Here is a 15469-nt window from a genome sequence, read left to right as displayed (position 1 = left end):
ATTAAAAGTAATTTTAATTGTGTTAATGGTTTACATGAAAAAGTGGTAAAATTTCGTCTGTCGATTAATGAAATTAATTAGTTCGACACTGATGCATTGTCGTAATAGAATTTGGAGGATTCATGTTTGTGGATTTATAGAGTGGGAAGAGCAAATGCGTAACATTACTCAAATTATAACGGATTCGATAAAATTTGCGATTACCATCGTTGCTATAATTCAATCAATTATGGTAATATGCATTAAATGTAACGAGCATCACCTGATGGATGTTATACGACAGACAGAATAAAAGAGAGAAGCCGTACACAAAGTATGAGAGAGGATGAATATCCTGTTAAAATATAATGTCAATGTTGCTACGGAAAACCCTGCGGATATATATGCTATATAGATCCAAGTAATTTGTTGGAGTTTCAAGATAAAACGAACAGAAATAAATTTTCTTAATAGTAAACAGTGAGTTCATCTTCATTATTATCATGAATAAAATCATTATAGTTTTATTCTTATTTATTGGAAATTGTTTTATTTACATTTTAATGACAATAAATATCGTGTAAATGAACTTTATTCATGGGTATTAAAATTACCGTTTAATTTTCTGATTAAAATTAACACTAATACAAAAATTCATTAACCTTAGCCATAACTGTACTTGTGGATACTTTGAAAGTTGTTTCACCAAGGGATATGTCAACGAATGTTGGCTTTTTTCCTTGCAATTCACGGTATAGGATTCGTAAGGTTTCACCGGGGAGTAATCGAGGCAAGATAAAAAAAATACTGTTGGAAGACTTGACTGCTTGAGAAAGGTAATTGGGAAGCCAGCAAAAGCAAGTAAACGAAAAAGAAAAAAAATATATATATAAAAAAAAAAAGAAATACAGAATACGCAAATGTGAATAAGATTTTTAGAAACTTAAAGCATCATCATTCTATTTTATTTAATTTCCTTTTCTTCATCACAACTCTCAAGATTTCCTCAAGTATAAGTCTAACGACCTCTTGCGAAGGAAATCTTGTAATTATTTTTAATAGGTAGGGAAATGTCTCTTTAGAATTCAGTCAGGAGTTATTTATTTTCATATAAAAATTATTTATGTTAAAGACGTATTTATTCAAAATACTTTAACACTTTAATTTGTACGGAATATATTCTGTAAGCAGTTTTATGCCAACTTTTATCCATAACTAATGAAAAATTCTACATTTTCAAAAATTATTATCTTTTGAGATGGTAAAAAGAAAGTATTAAAGATTAAATTTAGAAAACTTTTCAAATTTATAATTATTTTCAATTTTTAATTACTTTAAAATATCTCGTTTATTATTAAATTACTAGTATTATCATAATTAATAAAAAAAAAATAATCTTTCCATTTATAAATGTACTATTAATGTCTATGATGTCTGTAGAATACATCAGTGAAGACACAATAATCAATAATTACTTATTAAATTTTACACATTGAATATTATTTACCACAAAAACTAACCACATTGTTGAATGTAATTTGAGTATTAATTATTAGCGAATAAGGTCTAAATTATGTATGGTCGTCTACATGATTTAAAATTAACATGCACATACAAGTGCATTCGAAGAGTTGGCTCTAATAATCTTTCGTTATAGAGTAACATGAAAAGGATGCTCTCGTATAATCTGCCTGAAGTTAATCCGAGTACAAAAAGCCTTAATAGCTATACTTATATTAAACTGGTATATAATATATTGGTATATAATATTCTCAGTGGATAATGATTAAATTTGTATGAGATATTATTTTTTCTATTTGTTATTTCAACGAGGTTATTTTCAGATACTTAATATGACTTATGTAATACTTAAGTCTTGGTAATATAGTTATTAGGATCTTAAAAATAACAAATGAAATTTTTTTTTCATTTTTTATTTGAAATTGTCTACTTTAGTCAAATAATAAAATGAAAATGTAATAGTTAAAGTGAACATGAAACTAGTTGAAAGTTTAAATAAAAAACTATTTGAATAAATGCCAAGTTTTTATGAGAGTTTTTGAAACTTCTTTTGTGACATAGTATTCTTGTGTTCCAGATATTAACGAACATTGCACTATAGATCTTCTCTTTCCTTTTCCAACATTTTTGTTTGAAATATATAAGAAGTGAAAAGCGATAGTATGGCTTTGAGGGAAATAGTACATTAATTATGAACAAGTTTTCTTCTTATTCACTAGATTTTTTTCTATTCACCTTCAAGTTCTACATAAGATATTTGTATGTTTTCTCAAAAAACTTTTTATTTATTTTTTTTTCTTCCATTGCTACTCTTAACATTTACTTGTTTCCCTTTTTTCTTAGTCTATACTTCGTATTGAACAGATTTTAACTTGAAATTTCGTACTCAGTTAACAAAAACAAGTACACACGATTGAGTGAAATAAAGCTACTGAAGAAAGTTTAGATACAATATAAAATATGTTTCAAATAAAATAAAGTATAAAACAAAAAATAAGTAACTATTTAGCAGTAAATTTAGTTGGGGAGTTTGGAATTTTTTTTAGCTGGAAAAATGTTTGATTATTTCAAAGAGGAAACTTTTAGTTCTCTAATGACATCCAGCCAATTGTTGTACAATATTTGTTTGCAAAGTATAGGTGTTTAGAGTTGAAAATGAGTTTCTGTGGCAGCCGAAAACTGAACCTGAAAAACTTCATATTGATTTTTACCAATTTTTCTTCTTTTTTTGATCTAGTTTTTAAAGTGAAAAAACTTTTGATAATATTTATCCTTCACATTTTATATTATAATCAATCAAAATATAAAAATAGTAAAAAAGATTAATATTTATTTTTTATTTATTTCAATTTTTTTATTTTTTACAAGAATTTATGTACTCATAACGAAAAGTGTTTGTTATCAAAATAAACTGTTTCAGAAAATAGGGCAATATTATTCAAGTGCATTACAATAAACACAAAATGTTGTTACTTTCCCTTCAAGTTTTGTCTTATCAGCATAAAAGGAATTGAAAATGCTTGAGTGGCCAGTCGAACAGTGGCAATATGGGGAGAGTTTTATTTGTCTGCTCCCTTTCGATTGGGGTTTGTAAAAAATGCGGAGTTCAGAGACAACACAGACCAGAAGATAAAGATCGAGAGAGTGGGTACTTTTGCCTGGGGTTTCGGGTGTTGTCGAGGTTAAAGGGGTCGCGAAGCTTTTCCTCTTTCGTCTCCTCCTCACCACCAACGAGATAGAACGCAAGGCTGCCGGGTTGTTGAGGGATGAAGGACGATGCCTCGGTATTTGGATCGATGCCCGTGTCATCTTTGCTGTCTTGGCACCGCAAGAGAACTAGTAGCGCATCGATTAACTAACTTGCAACTTCTATACTCGACGAATTTACACTATTCAAATGCAAGGACATGATCTATCAGTGTGATGAGTTCTAAGAGACATTATATCATCCCGTTATTATTAGAGACTCTAAAAGACATTGATCTTAGAGAATGAGTATGACGTGCAAGGATGTTCATATCATGCTATTAAGATCTATTGAAGTTTTGATAAAAAGTTGTCTTAAGTACGTGAATCTAGTTGGAGACTTTAAAAGCCATTTTGTAGAAATCAATAGTAACATTAAATTAAAAATTAAAAATAACTCAAACATTTCATGTTATTTAAAAAATATCTTTATTAAATTGTTTGTTTAATATTTAATTTTTATACTCAAATTAAATTGTTGATTAATAATATTCTATTGACGGTAAATTTGCTTTTCCATTAATAATTAAGATATTTTTAATTTTATCGATAATATAATAAAGATATTAAATTTATTGAATAACTTTTGATAAAAAATTTTTCCACATTTTACCTTATTATGGAATTTCCAACATTATATTAATTAGCAACGATTAGTTTGGTATAAAAAAATAAATTTTCAATATCACAAATATTACGAGAACATGTTGGAACTTGGGAAAAAGGTGTTATCCAGTTCTATAACTATAAATTTTGGGTGATTGGATTTGATAACTTGTGGACTTTGGATTCAATGGGGTGGATATATTCGTGTAAACCTGGGGTTCCCCTGAAAAACCTCAATATGAAATTTAATATTTGTGGAAAAGCGGTTATAGGTTTGATAATCGAGCAACGACTACTAAGCCGGAAATTGTTAGCTCCGTGTGTTCACAAATTGTCACGAACAATTGTTTCTTATTGGCGGACAGTAATATTTGTTAAAAATACTTTATGCATTTCTTGTTCCTATTACAATAAATTTCACGAAAAATTGCCATTGAATTTTGTGAGATGACAAAAAAGTCAATAAATAGAGAATATTTTTATCCAAAAAGTGTCATCATTTAATTTACAGCGTAATGGAGGATAAGTAATTTTTTATCTGCTAATTTTATGGAAAATGGCTTGAAGCTGAGAACAATGTTATTAAATATAGAAACTTGTATTGTTTTCCGTTTGAAGAAGTAATTAGATTATTATTACCATAATATTTGAGTAAATGACGTAGAGAAGTGTGAATTGAATTATTGAGGAGAAAATGTGTAGAGAAGCTAATAAGGTCTCTAACTAGGAAAGTTGCAAATTAATTATAAACTCTGAGGGGGAAACATGCTGACGTAATTATATTTTATTGCTTAGGATTGTTATTATTGCTCGGTGACCATCGATCTCTTGATATAATGACATTAAAGTGTTCATTTCATTAAGACTCTGTCTTTCAACTTGAAATATTATTCAAATATATTTTACCGCAGAAACAATTTTTCTACTGTGTAAACAACTTAAGAGTATTGGGAAATAATATTTACCGATAAAATCTTTGACTGTTGGGAATAAAAAATATTGACAGGCTAGTTAAATTAAGTGGGTGCTTAATAAAGTCAACAAATCGAGTGTCAAAACAGCGTGGGGAGAGCATAAAGATAAGTGCCCTTGTGAAGGGAAGACATCAAGTAGAGAATTGATGAGCAGGTGTTGCAGAGTGTTGTACAGTATGTGATAATGTTGATTATCGAAATACGATAAGTGAATATCGTTTTTACAGTGTATATTAATAAAAAAATCCATTTATCGTGAGAAATAACATTCTTTGGAATTAATATCTATTCAGAAGAAAAAAAAAATTTTTTTATCGTTTGTTTTTTAAACTGCTTGTAATGGAATGTGTGATTTTAAGTTTATTTTTATATTCATTTCATGAAACTCTGGCTCTGTTTGCTTTGAATTGTAATTATAACTACAGTGTAAAAGTTTATCCAATTTGTGCCAAAGTTCCCTTAGGTCATCTAGATTTTTGCCATGGCATTTTATATTTTTTCTTAAAGCTCGAAAACAAAAGTATCTAAAAGTTAACTCAGACTACCTAGTTGGCATAACGATATATCTCGTAACTTTCCAGTGTTTCCAGCAATTCTTATTCGCCTCTAGGGCAATCGCAATCGACTATGTAGACTAGATCTATGTACACACATACATATATTGTTATTCTTATTTGTGAATCTTCATGACTACGACTATTTTTTTTAAAAAAAATAACTTCGAAATGTGTCACGTTGAATTTTTATTAGCAGCTATTTGTAAATAATATTTCTCCTCCTATTTGATTAATATGAATAAAATATTTCGACTAATTCGAGACAATATTGTCTCTGGAAATATTTTTAATATAAATATTTGCCTTTTTTGGCTTAAATTTTTATTAAATAACGGGAGAAAAATGAATTGTCTTTTTTTTTTTTTTAATTATTTTTAAAAATTTCAATGAAATTGTCATATAACTTGATTTCACCAGAAATATAATAGCAAATATATTTGATTTTTATTGGTCCAATAACGTAGGATAAATTTTCGCAAGTTTACACATGGCTGGTTTTCTTGAAATTGAACGAAATTGCTGGATATACCGGCGTAGTAAAAGCGATATTAAAATGTTTCGTGTAAGAGGGATTCTTGAACGGCCTGTTAGATATCTGTTAGATATTGCTCTCCCAGTGGAACCTATACTGGGAGCACTTTAGGTTCACGATGTAGCAGAAACGTGAACCTTGCCTGTCCAAAGTCACTTGTTGTAGTTATACGATGCCTCCGGGTGTAATCACAAAATCCATCATGGCTGATGGTTGCCAGTACGGCTGGGTTAGGAAAATGTTGGATACATGAGGTAGAAGATAGTTGAAGTTGGGTGGCATACGAGTATTCAGCCACATAAATGTTCTCAGTAGAAACACATGCAGGTTCAATTATCACATGTGTTTCTGTAACGCAGCAGGTTCCGTCCCTTGAGTTTTCAGTGAAGTCGTTAGTAGATGATTCAAAGTATTATTCAGATATATTGCATTAATTACTATTATGGTGAGAGAATTGCTATTTCATTCTCAATTATACTTGAAAACTATGCATGTGAGTAAAGAACACTACTTAGTGACTTTAATTTAAATTTATCGTCCGACTTTGATTATAAATTTTCTACTTAGTAGGATTTATTAATGCGACTTGCTTTAATCTAATAGTTAATTATGATTTTAATAACTTTGATTTCATCTTGTTGTTAGCTCCAAATTTCGGTCCACCGAGAACCGATAAATGATAATTCATGCGGATAATTTCGAACTCAACGAACATCACGTCTATATCCCTTTCATAAATTTCCCTCGAGTAATTTAAGTAATGATTGAGTACATCCCTATGAGGAATAGAAGACGCAAAATTCTCATTGACAACTTACTACGTTATTTAAGCGTCATTAATAACTAACTTTTACGTCATTTCAGTATTTAGTCAACTTTTAAAACTCTCTTTTTTATTTATTTCAATTCCTTAAGAAGGTCGTTTAATAAAAAAATTTAAGTATTTCAATTTGTACATCAAATTATCAAACTGTTGGAAAAATATAATCATTAAATTTTTAAAGTAAAATAAATTTAAAGAATTATTTTTTTTTTTATTGTTCAAAAATATTGATATTAATAGGAGTCATATTTTTAGAGAGTAATTAATTGTATTGTTGTTATCAAGTGTTTGATTTATTATGAATATAAATAACACTTATCAAAAAATTTAATCATAATGACTGTCAATCACTTGGTATATAAATAGATTGACATAGAATTTTCGTATTTTCTCACTTTTCGGTTTATCATAAAATAACTTTCATTGAAATTTTCCCTCTCGTTAACGATCATTTCAATTTTTCAAAGAGAAATCTGTGTTGTAGGCGTTGCGAACTTTAACGAAAACCAAACAGTGCAAATAAAAAAAAAATCGTAGAATAAACCACTGACAGGAAATGATTGATAGTTACATATATACTAGTACTGTTGGAAAAAAAAAATTGGAAACAAAAAAATTGATCAACGAATGGACTCTGTTATAGAGAATTTTCTCTTATATTCCTATCTATACAGTTGTATACTCCTCTGTAGCAATCGCGTACGTTGTTTGCGCGGGGTGTTGAAAATGTTGTTTTGCCAACATATTTCGTTTGGCTTGCATCCCAATAAAATAAAAAATTTTTTTATATTTTCTTCACCTTCTTGCCGTTCAATATTTCATTTAGTCTCGAGAATTTATGATTTGATATAACTAATGAAAAATATAAATACAAATTTATTTTTCATTTTTGCCAGTTGATTTTCGTTAATTCTGTTACAAAATTCTTTATTGCATTATCATTCGATGTATTATTTTATAACTTCATCATTAAACATTAAATTTATAGAATACGTTCAATAAAACATGAAATGAATAAGGCTTTATGATCTAATTTCTTTTTACGATCTATAAAAACATGTCTTAAAAAGTTTCTTATGAGCTTCGTTATTAAAACTCGTTTAGAAGAATATATATGATTTCCCGCAAAAATATAGACAATAATGTTTTGAAGATTTTATTTAAATTTAAATGATAACTTGATAATGATTATTTGTGGATGAAACTTTTGAAAGAAAAAAAAAACATGGTATCTTAAAAAATGTAGTGAACAATATTATTCAAATTTTAGGTGATTAATAATTTTTTAAAACTTTTTTCCCTTTACTGAATATCGTACGAGAAGAATGGAGTGTACATTACTTATCTTCTTTTCCCGACGGTGCTTTCGCCTACTTTCGCAACTCCATTACGCTCGATCTCTGTATTACGTCTCAACGACAGGCGGGACTTTTTGAGTTTCGTTAAGCTTGAAATATGGTATAGTAAGATATTCCTCATTGTCAGTGGTAAGGGCGTGTATAAGTAGAGTAAACGTAGTGCGGTCAGACGTCCTGGGATTCTGGTTGAGAGTTGGATAAAATAGGGTTGAGTGTAAATGACATTCATTGGTGGTTTGTGGCAATAAAGTTGCGTCGTTAATAATTCGTTAGCGTACTGGGATCCACTGGTGGTTGCGTAAAAAACGATCGTGTACCGTGTGTATATGGCAAGTATAGTAACTTGCCTACAGTAATTTATGGGATTACTTGATAACAAGATAAGAGCATTAGACACAGAATGTCGTAAAAATTTATGATCCTATTCGCATGTAAAACTTTTCAGAATAATAACTATTGAAGCAGCAAGAAACTTTAATAAATATATACCGACATTTCATATCTCTTCAATACTTTTGCTTTGTATTATTTATTTTCAATAGATTATAAGATAAAATTAATTTTAAAATTCATGTAAAGCAGTGGAGTGGGATGACCAAAAATATAAATAAAAATAAGATCGATTGGTTTAAAGAAAAGTGAACAAGTTTAGGAAAATGAAGTAGGGGGACAGGTGGGTAAAGTGGAACGCTTGAGAAAATGTACTAATTTATTAAAATAAGTTTAAAAACGCTTATTGTATTTTTCGTACATTAATTTTTCAATTTATTTATGCATTAAAAATTATTAACATTTGTTAATATAATGCTTAATTTGTTGATTTAAATTTTTTCGTGGTGTTCCACTTTACCCCTGCTTCTCCTAATATATTCTAGTTAATACATAAAAGAAAATAATTTTGATCATTCAAATATTGTTCGTCTCCTGCATCCTTATCAACGATTCATCTTTTGCACCCTTTTATATTTGGTCTCCAAGAAAGCTTTCCCTTCACCAATTCTTGCTCGATTCCTAAAGAATCATTCATTCTATCATCCTGACAATCCTTTCTTATCACACTACAATAGTAACAATTTATGATAGCAATCTTTATTTTAATCAATTCAACAGGTTTGATATTTTAGTGACTTTATTATGCAGTTATATTTTTCAAGATTAAACTTAAATATTATAACTATTCATTTAAAATACTTTCAAGGCACAATAGAGGTGTAATGATCGAAGAATTGCAGGTTTCACCAGGATGTACTCTGTGCCTTATCTTGTCATATAAAATACATTTTCGTAACAAAAGCATGTAGTCAGAGTATTAGTTGAGATTCTATTGTACACGATGAGTATCTGTATGTCGCATTGTTTGAGAGCTCAGTTTATTTGTGGAAATTTGTGCTATCTACATAATCTACTACTTTTTATTAATTTTTCTAAAAATTTCACTGAAAGAACTGCTCAAATTATAGCTCTCATTTAGTCATTACATTTTTTTTTTTCAATTTAATAAAATTGTTTCAATATTGAACTGATCCTTATCCAAATGTCTTTAAAAAAAAAACTACTGACAATGAGAGCACCCTTGAACTCTAGGATTTAAACGAGATTTTCGAATTGGAAAACCTTCGGAAGTCGACGCATCTTCCTTGAAATGGCAAAGTCTTAATCCATCAACAACTTAAATCCGAGGTAGTATTTAATTTCGAGTCTAGAATGACTGGTGGAAAAACGAAAAAATTCAATTAGTGAACAGCTTATTTGCAAATGAATATTTAACTCGAATGACAACTGGTATATTTAAAAAAGAATATTTAAAACTATTGATGTATTGTAGCGAATATTAATTGAATTATTGTTATAAACTTTTTAGGAATCACCCATCATATGTTTCTTTTCCGGTGAAATTAAATCATTCAAAGCAAAGCATGAAAATACAATTAGTGTGGAATATATTTGAATATTTTTCGACTCTCAATACAATGGTATTAACAATGAATTTTTTGTTTCAGATATTGTGGTGATATTTTGCGCGTATAAGCCAGCTGGAAGTGATGGGATTTCTACAGGTAAAATTGAATTATAAATACAGTTTATATGATCAATATAACCCATTATTGTGAGTTCATTCCAACTGGAAGCATATTTTTGGCGATTGTTATCAGGAAAATTGTAAGTTATTTACTTCCAAATAGCTTTACATTCTGGTACTGTCTGAACATTTATGCCGGTGTTATTCATTTATCTAAACGAATGTGTACGTGGAACGAGCGACCTCTTACTTACCTACTTGCTTTGGGGTTTTAGTGTCCCTTAAACTAGAATATAACTGTGGAAATTATAGTGGCTGTTCCAACACTGCTGGTGCCGCATTTTGCTGGTGCCTAGGGGTGGCAACTTAATAAGATGATAGGATAGTGGTCTAGATTACTGTTGAGAAAGGTAAGCGAACAGGGATACAGGTTCATTGCACAACTTTCATTTGTGTTTGTCTTTATGTTGCATTTAACCATTTAAATCGAGGAATTCATAGGTCAGAGAGATAAACAATAATATTAAATTTACATTCATAACATTTATTTCTGCTTTGTGGTTTCCAATTAAGTTACACACATGTTACAGGAAGGAAAAATAAAATGCTTTTATTGAAGATAAATTTTTGTTTTTTGGCTTTTTTTTTATCAGATTACTTGAGTTTAAATAACTTTTGATAAGTTTTAGAGAATTAGTAACATTATATTTAGTATTGTTATTTATTTAATCATGAATAAAAGTGATTTATATATCGACATTGAGAGCAACTACTTAGAAAATGTTGAGAGTTTTTCAGGTACAATAAGAGTATTAAATGAGATATTGCAACAATTTTTCTTTTTTTTCTGTAATATATTGGAAGATTACATATGAGATGGAATCATATAAAAATTAAGAAGGAGTTTTATGATTATTTCTGTCATTTATTTCTTTTAATAACTTAATCTCCGTTATCCATCTTTACAACTTTTTCAGTGATAGCAATGTCATTAAAGTAAGATTAAAAACTGCTTCAATATCTTTTTTTGATCTTTACAAAGAATTTGAAAACCTCTTATAATTACTTTATGAGATAAAATAATTCACAAACATTGAATGAATATTTTTTTTAAAGATAAAAATAGTATTTATAAATATATGTATATATTTGACTGGAAATTCAATTTTAGTTAATCAACTGAAATTAATTGACATAATCTTTTTTAATAAGTGAACAAATTCATTGGACGATTCATTTATTTGAATTACGAATAATTAAACATAGCTGCATTTTATGTGATGCAATGAATTATGCTCTCTATAGTTATGCGTTCGTTTTCCTCTTGAGATACATAAATTTTCGTAGCAAAATCAAGAGTTATTAATTTATGAATTTATAGAGAGTAATAATTATTAACTTCCGGACTTATAAATAACAGGTGATAATAGTAATAATAATTATATAATAATTTATTGTGAATTTTATACGAAATATTTAAATTTTTTAGACAAAATTTCAATCCAAAACCCACAAGTTCTATTGATAGTAAACATGAATATGAACTGGTTTGATATTAATCTATAAAGCCTCTTAATTTAATTATTGTATGAGAACAATTAAAATGTGTTATTATAAAACAATTAGTGTATAGGATTTATGATTTCATTTTTCATTAAATTATTCCAAATTCATTTCTCTGATTGTTTCACAGAATACGATTTCATGAATATTAGTAATGCGACATGTATGGAAATGATTCAATTTCATTTCTGTTTAAATTTTTTTCCAAAATAATATGTAGAAATTAAAATGTTAATTAAAACATTATTGAATTCATAGTATTGTCTATAAAATATCAAAAAAATACCATAGTACATTAAAATAATAATTAATTCGTTCGTTAGCTATATTATTATTATTATAAATGATCATCATATGAGAGTATTCATTTCTTTTGGTTCATTTTCACGAGGAAACATGTGATAAAGGTTATTTTTATAATGTGGTTCATTCCGAAAAATATTTTCTTTTCAATGATTTAGTGATTTACCAAGAATTGTAAATTTTACCAAGAACGTACATTTATTTTCTATCATTTCTTTTGTTTCATTCAGTCTTAAATTTTTTTTTCCTCCACTGTATCCACTTTATATTCTATAGAATTACAAAGCTGGCTCTATAGAGTTGATGAAAAAAGCTTCTAAACATAATCAAACTGTACAAAAAAAACAAGATAGATGTGAGTACATAAGTCTATGCATTTGTACATACATCAAAACAAGAACATAAATATGGAAACGAAAAATGAAAAATTGTCACAAAAACACAGGATAAACGATTGAGTTTATCGAAGATGTTTTTATGATATACATCAATACGAAATGCCAATATGCATCAATTTTTCAAGGGGAAATATTTACGTGAATAACGCGATGTTTAAAACATACTCTTACGTATCTGTATGTGCATTTTAAACGACAATCACGCGTATAGGAGGTATATTCTGATTTAGCAAGGTTACACTTTGATCCAAAGTTCAGTGAAGAACATAATCCTTGTTTGAGATTTTTCAAAGTAAAATATTGTAAAAATATCGCAGCCAGTACTTTCGACAAAGCCATGAATAATGTATTCGGAGTGTACGTGGCTAAGAAAATGAGTGAGCGACAGAGGCGAGAGAAAAAGAGTGGTTTTGCCTTCTTTCGTTCTTAGTCGTGTTCAAAACCCAACATAGAAGCCTTTTGCATTTACCCAACGCTTCTACATGTATTTTTCCTATGCCAAAGTCGTGTTTTTTTATTCGTGAAAAATGAGCAAGATGGAGAAAAAATATTTTATCGATCAAAACTTGAATAAAATATATATTTAAAAAAGATCATTTATAATAATTATTTAGTTTAAAATGGTAAATTTATTTATATTACCCAAGAAATTAATTTTTATTCCTTCGAGCATTAAGCTTAATTACGGTAATGATACAGAGAGTTCATTTTCACTATTATACTCGCTTTCGTGTGCAATTAGGATAAAGCGCTTGAAACAAGTGAAGAAAAAGCATAAAAATAATTCAAGATAATACACTTATATTGATGTTGTATATCTGAATTACGTTTACGGCTTTATTTCATAATATACCTTCAAAGAGTCATAAAAATTAAATCATTTTTTCTGAATTTACATTTAGATTTTTTTTGTGAAATTTTTAGTTATGTTTATCAGCTCATTACTTATCCTTTGATAAATTAATTCAGTATTTAATTAATAAATAATTGAATATGGTTAAATGAAAGACTTTTCAAATTACATCAATTGTTTTAATGTACAAGCTGGAAAATAGTCTATAATATAATCAAATCGATAAGAATGTTCAAGTACTTGTCACAAGCTCCTTTCGCAAGTTCCATCTTTCTCTTGATTATTCAAATTGAGTTCTGCCAAAGGCAAATTGAAGCCAAAGAGCGTACAATAAACTTCGAGCTTCAGCGCTTATTCGTTGGAGGACCTCGTATTCTCCTCTTGAATATGCAAACCTTTGGCTATCTTTTTCCCTTTTTTCTTTTCACCTTTTACGAGAATGCAGATTGTCTGTCTTTAGCAAAAAATTCCATGACTTTTTTCATTATTTTTCTATTGCCTTACAACTTACTACCATCTTTCTCCTTTCTTTTAAAAGTAATCGTCAAAGTCCAACATGCTTTGTCATTTTTACTGAAATATTCTCGTAATGTAAACTTTTGGAATTTTCCCTGATGACAGTTATCTTTTGATAAATTATTTAATCTTTCGTCAGAACAAAGAAATGGTTGTGATGTACAATTTCAAGGCAGATTAGAAAATGGAATTAAAGGATTTCCACAGATAGCTCTGCAGTGTCATAAATAATATTTTTTTTATTACCTAAGAGAATTTCAGGTTGGATAAAGTTTTTTAGAAAATTAATTTTTTTATGGGATTGAAATTTTCTTTTTTCACGGAATAAAATGTCGGACGAAATCCAGACAATACTACTTGCTCAAGAAATTAAGCACAAATATTTTATTTGATTCTAGTATTCTGCATTTTTTTTTTACCTACATCTTATGAAGCAGATTAATTTTTACTTTCAACTAAAACAATCAACCAGAGTACAAAAAATTTTGAACGAGGTTCTCAGATATCCCATCATGTCACAATTTTTCTCTCCATAATGCTAATGCAAAGTAGAAGTTTATAATTTCAGCAGTTTAATTACTTGAGCTCCTAGTCTATCTTAGATAATCCGCTGTTCAATAGACACGATCGACTCGAGCTGAATCCACTACTGTTACGTTTGCATTATCCAAAGGACGTGAAATCCTTCCCAAGCTGCATTAGGGAACCGACTATACATTGAGGATCACATTTATCACATACTTCGCCATAAGTCAGTCGTTAATGGCTAGCGTTTCTCTTCCGGGTCTGGTTCGAGAAAGCTCAATTCTCCTTGCCATTTTCCTTTTCTTTTTCAGTTTTCTTCTGGTTGGATAATTTATAATAGCGAGTATAATATTAACGAAGATTCGTAGAATTAAAGTATCAGTGTGAGTAATTGAAAAATATATAATCATTTTTACCAACCATTCTACCGGATTTCATTTCACTTTTTTTCCCCGAAATTCTTTGTCCTTTAAAACTAAATTGATGAAAATGAAAAAAACGACTGAGATATTTCACTATCTTCATGAAAGACACCTACATAGTGGTGTAAAAAGTATTTCCACGTTCTGAAAGAAGCATCGTTAGTCTCTTTAAAGCATTTTTCCTCCAAGAATGATAATTATGTGAAAATGATGTATGAGAAATAAAGAAGATGTGGTGAGCTCGTTTGCTTCGAGTATAGTTCATAATTATACATTTTTATAACGTTACATTATCATCGTCCATGTTAGCTTTGATGATGGCTTAACATCTTTAATAAATAGGTTTTATCATAAACTAAGTTATTTATTTTGTACATTAATTATAGAGGGAAATTTTTCAATGCATTTAGAAATAATTGAAACTCGTTATACTTTATTTAATTGAATGAAAAGTAATATTATTACTGCTTCAAACTGTCTGATGAATTTGTCTTTGAATACTTCTTTTTATTTTTTCAATTCACTTACAAAGCACTTGGTGTTTTAAATTATATTCATCTAAAGACCTGACGTCTTTAAGAACCGCATATCATGAATAAAATTACAGTATCACAGCCAGAATCGTGTGAAATCCCACAAAGTTCTCCTTTACGAAAATTATATTGTTACGCATAATTAATTTAAGGTGATTACTAAGCCATGCTAGAATTCATTTAAAACTAAATACAACCAAGAGAAATCTGGTCAATTGTTTGCATTCAAGAATAAATATT

General features: G+C 28.7%; 1 protein-coding gene across 1 annotated transcript in view; it reads left to right on the top strand.

Annotated features, from left to right (window-relative positions):
• Positions 1-15469, top strand: part of LOC118064886 (leucine-rich repeat-containing protein 24-like) — a 52555-nt gene that overhangs the window by 23720 nt on the left and 13366 nt on the right. The window contains exon 2 of the mRNA XM_035079804.1: positions 10097-10153. The gene's annotated coding sequence lies outside the window, so the exon portion shown is untranslated. The remainder of the gene's footprint in view (positions 1-10096; positions 10154-15469) is intronic.

This window comes from Chelonus insularis, unplaced genomic scaffold (assembly GCF_013357705.1).
Source record: "Chelonus insularis isolate UGA/USDA-ARS -01 unplaced genomic scaffold, ASM1335770v1 contig_25_pilon, whole genome shotgun sequence".
In the NCBI taxonomy this organism is placed as follows: domain Eukaryota; kingdom Metazoa; phylum Arthropoda; class Insecta; order Hymenoptera; family Braconidae; genus Chelonus; species Chelonus insularis.
The sequence above is the reverse complement of the archived record's forward strand: the minus strand, read 5'-3'. Positions and strand labels throughout refer to the sequence as shown.